Raw genomic sequence first — 5000 nt, forward strand, 5'->3', positions numbered from 1 at the left:
GAAGCATGCTGATCGACATGTGTGTGCTGGGGTGGCGTCTTGCATGAGCTCCAGTCATGCAGCCTGACATCTGGGAGGAGTGGTGGCGTCCTGCATGTGTCCTGGACATGCAGCCAGCCATGTGGAGCACGAGGTGGATCGGCCAAGCACGAGATGTCGCGACGCATGCAATCGAAGCATGCTGATCGACATGTGTGAGGATGTGTGGCGCCTTGCATGAGCTCCAGTCATGCAGCCTGACATCTGGGAGGAGTGGTGGCGTCCTGCATGTGTCCTGGACATGCAGCCAGCCATGTGGAGCACGAGGTGTCGCCGTGCATGCGTCCGGAGCCATGCGGAGCGACACACGGGCTGCCACCAACCTGAAGCTGATTGGCTGGTGTCTCCTATAAATACCCCACGACCCCAGCTCATTTCTTCACATCCAGACCTGTCCAAACCAGTTAAAAACATGAGAGAAAAGTAGAAAAAGAAAGCAAGTGATTCCGAGCTATTTCGAGAGTTTTAGAGAGTTTTCGAGATCAGTTCTCTACTGATTTCGAGTCAGCGCCTTGGGAAGGTTCTGTCCAACTGAAGGTCAATCAAGTGAAGATCAGATCAGATGGGAGTCAAGTCAACGTGGCTATAGAGAGAGAGAGAGAGAGAGAAAGGAAGTGATCGATTCTAGAGTATTGTCGATTCTGAAGACCGATACTCCACTGAGAAGGCCAGTTCCGTCCAATCGGCGATTCTCTACGATTGTGACGCGGAAGCTCTGTCCAATTCAATTCGTCCAAGCCAGTCATATTCTATGATGGTCAAGTGGAGGTGCTGCCCAGAGTTAGTTCAGAACCACGGGTTCAGATCAGTCGAAGTTCTGCTCGATACTCCGCCGGGAAGTCCGAAGAACTGTCCAGAGCTAAAGGAGGTTCTGTCCAGATCAGGCCGTCCAGACCTGTCAGTTCTTCATGATGAAGCCGAGGTTCTGTCCAAGTCAAGATCAGTCCAGTCCAGTCCAGTCAAGGCGTCCCTTGGGTTTTGGCCAAGTCCTCTCCGATCAACCAGCTGCTTCTCGCCTAGAACACTGTGAGTTGGTTTGTTTGAATTCCACTTGGAATTTAGGGTAGATCGAGTCTGCATATAGATTAGAATGATCACGTTATTGAATGGTAGAGTCCTTAGGGTTATTTTATTTATGGAACCGGACTCAGTTTAGCAAGGGCTAAGCTGAGATGAATGGAATTAAGACTGAGTTAATAACCTGACTAGGACTAGGGCTAGGATGCATCATGTTTTCTATTATTGCGTGTTGATATTGTTGAGTGCAGGTTCCCGTTATCTTTAAAGATAGTTTCTCAGCGGGAGGCTGGACTATCTGGGTAACGGTTTGATTGTTTGTTTAGTATTGATATTATTGTTTAGTAGTTAGTACTAAGGGTCTTAGGCCATATAGGCCGGACTACTGGTACTATGGTTTGTGTTGTAGAGTCGAGTGTCTAGTTAGGATCTGGAACTTTGGCTTTAGGTTAGGTTCTAGATTGAGTTTGTTTTGTTGTGAGTGTGCCGACAGTATGTGCGTGACCCGCCCATACTAGGCTTGTGTAGGGGTGATTAGTGTTTCCTCGGCCTCGTACCCAGCGGGTTCAAGGAAACCCCTTATTCGCTGGATCGGGAAGACTCAGACGAACGGTGTCATGTACTATGGCTGAGTATTACACGACGGTGTAATGTGGCAGTGACCCGAAGGACTGTGGGCTGTCGCGCGGTGACCCGAATGACTGTGGGCCGCGGTCGGTTGAAAGTTCCTTCTTCTGGCCTTTGTGGTAGGAAGATAGGATATTGCCGATAGAGAGGAGGAACACGAAGTCACCAGGGCCCAGGTTAGAGTGTTGTGTTAGTGTGTCGTAGAGGGTTATAGAACCCTCGAGTTAGTGTAGCACCGATATACGGTGTTACGAGTTAGATCGAGTCGTAGATACTCATAGTTATTATTGTGATTGTGGTTGATTGATTTGCTTGCAGGTTCTGACATTAAGTCCTAAGTCTGGTTTAGGTACCAGATTAGGCTTGATGTGTATTTCGTTAGTGTAGGCCTGACGTTGGCCTGTATGTGTTTGAGTGATTGCTTGTGAAGGGTGGTGGATATTAAAGCTATGCGGTATCATTGGTTGGCCGATCATGTTCTTGTTTGATTGTTGGTCGATCGATTAATGATACTTGTATAGTCTAAGTGTCTAACACTACATGAGTATTGAACTCAGGCGTATATATGGTTAACTAGGGATTGTTTGTTGACTTGTTTTTATGCAGGTTCCCGTTACTTGAAGCTAGATCATGGCAGGAGGCCAAGTCTAACTTAGTAACGGTTTGCTTAGCCTTAGCTTTTATTGCATGCTAGGGCTAGATTGATTGTTATTTTGGGTTGTCTGGGTAGAGTCTAGGTTGCGGGTAGAGGCCGCCAGCTCACTGAGTAACATTAGGTTACTCATCCAACTCCGTTGTCCTTTTTGCAGGTCGCTTTAGGTAAGGATGATCGGATAGCTTGGTGCTGGACGTTAGGACCGCCGGTGTAGATTTTCATGCCTTTTGTAAACGGTATTGTGGATTTGTGTTTAGTTGACTCGATTTGGCATTAGGCCGGGACCGGTCTCGAATTATATCAATGTATGGATATTTCTCGAATCAATAAAGTAATTGTTTTATATGCGCTTCATGAGTACTCTGATATTTGACTAGTCCGGTCTAACACAACGTTAGGTCGAGGTACGGGTTGAAAAGCCTTAGGCCTTGATCTAACGGAAAACGCTAACTCTAGGTACGGGTTGCAAAGCCTTATGCCTTGACGCAGCGGGACGAGTTAGTGGATGAACTGGTCTAGGTCGTGGAGTAAAGTTTGTGACTCTGACCGGATTGTCCCTAGCCCGTCACGTAGCGCTTCCGGACCATGGTGTTGGGTTGGACGGTCAGTCATGTTCTTGTTTGATTGTTGGCTGGCCGGTTGGCCTTTCATCTCCAACCCTTGGTGTGGGTCGTCCGTCGGTCATGTTCTTGTTTGATTGTTGGCCGGTGGGTCGACCTATGCTTAGGACGGTTCGGGGGTGTTACAGAGGTGGTATCAGAGCATGGTTTCGTCCATGCTTCCGGAACTCATGATTTAATCGGTTTTAAATATTTATCGAGTCAAAATGAGTCACAAAAGGCATTAGGGAAACCGGTCACGTCCAGCGATAGGATTTGTGGTTTTAGGAAATTAGGATTGAGATAGTGGAATCTAGAACTGTTAGGTTGCTTGGGTAGAACTGTTAGGTTGCTGGTTAGAATTGCGGTTAGGTTGCATTGTTAGTATTTGCTGGGTTAGTAGATTTTTTGATTAATTGTCTACTAACTTGCATGTGAAGTGTTCTTTTGAGTTGCAGCGAGTAAGTATGTTTGTTGATCGGAACTTTAAGGGATGAAAACCTTAAAGTGGAGGGAGTTCGAGGCCAAACCCAAACCCGAAGCGAAAGAGTGGAGGCAGATTCAGAGAACTGGGCTGTGGTATGGACTGGACAGATGGGAGGAAACAAAACTTCGTTGGGAAAGGACTTCATCAGTAGTTGGGAAAACAAAGATCGAGAAAGGTTTAATCAGGAACGAGCTGGACAAGATAGTATCAGGGCAATGAGTGTGTTATGGCAGAGTAAAAGAAAGAGGATGACTCAGTGATCATTCAAGTGAAGAGATATGAAGACAATTGTGGAGGCCTTGAAGAGGACACTCAAGGAACCGTGGTGGACAGAGTAAAGAGGTTATGGAGACGAGGGGAGAATGTTGTGAAGACGAGCAATTGCGCAACTAAGAATTCGAGGACGAATTCTATTAAAGGGGGAGAATGTAGAAACCCGTTAAAAAAAAAAAAAAAAAAAAAAGAAAGAAAAGAGTGGTCGAGTATCTTTGTGGTGGTCGAGTCGCATGCGATATGGATCGATCAAGAAGCTTTGAAGTACGAGGTGGGCAAAGAAGTGATCGTGAGTGAACTATGAGTCGAATAAGTTGCTCGACCATAGTTAGAAGATGTCTTAGATTGATGAGACGGACGTTTTCGAAGCATAACATTTTTGGAAGCACGACGGGAAGTAAGCACGACGGGAAGCAAGCACGACGGGATTGAAGCACGACGGGATTGAAGCACGACGGGAAAACCCGAAATTAGACTAAAACCCTAATTTCGGTATTATGCAAGTCTTCGATGAAGCCGAGGATCGGGAAATATTTACCGCCAAGGTCAGACTTCAGATTGGAGTTTATTAAAAATATTAAACTCATCTGAATGGGAGAAGAAAAATATTCGGGATTAATCGCCGGTCAGAAATTTACCGGAAGGACCGAAATCAGGCCAATGGACCGAGAAGCTCGAGGTGGCTTGTTGCATGGGTTCAGAACGTGGTGTCAACTGTCCAGCAAGATGAGTGTCTACAGAAGCTCGAGTTGTCGACGTGCATGTAAGCTGCACATGCAGCTTGACATGTAGAAGCACGAGGTGTCTCCGCGCATGCAACCGAAGCATGCTAATCGACATGTGTGTGCTGGGGTGGCTTCTTGCATGAGCTCCAGTCATGCAGCCTGACATCTGAGAGGAGTGGTGGCGTCCTGCATGTGTCCTGGACATGCAGCCAGCCATGTGGAGCACGAGGTGGATCGGCCAAGCACGAGATGTCGCGACGCATGCAACCGAAGCATGCTGATCGACATGTGTGAGGATGTGTGGCGCCTTGCATGAGCTCCAGTCATGCAGCCTGACATCTGGGAGGAGTGGTGGCGTCCTGCATGTGTCCTGGACATGCAGCCAGCCATGTGGAGCACGAGGTGTCGCCGTGCATGCGTCCGGAGCCATGCGGAGCGACACACGGGCTGCCACCAACCTGAAGCTGATTGGCTGGTGTCTCCTATAAATACCCCACGACCCCAGCTCATTTCTTCACATCCAGACCTGTCCAAACCCAGTTAAAAACATGAGAGAAAGGTAGAAAAAGAAAGCAAGT

This window comes from Brassica napus, unplaced genomic scaffold (genome assembly GCF_020379485.1).
Source record: "Brassica napus cultivar Da-Ae unplaced genomic scaffold, Da-Ae ScsIHWf_650;HRSCAF=955, whole genome shotgun sequence".
Lineage (NCBI taxonomy): Eukaryota > Viridiplantae > Streptophyta > Magnoliopsida > Brassicales > Brassicaceae > Brassica > Brassica napus.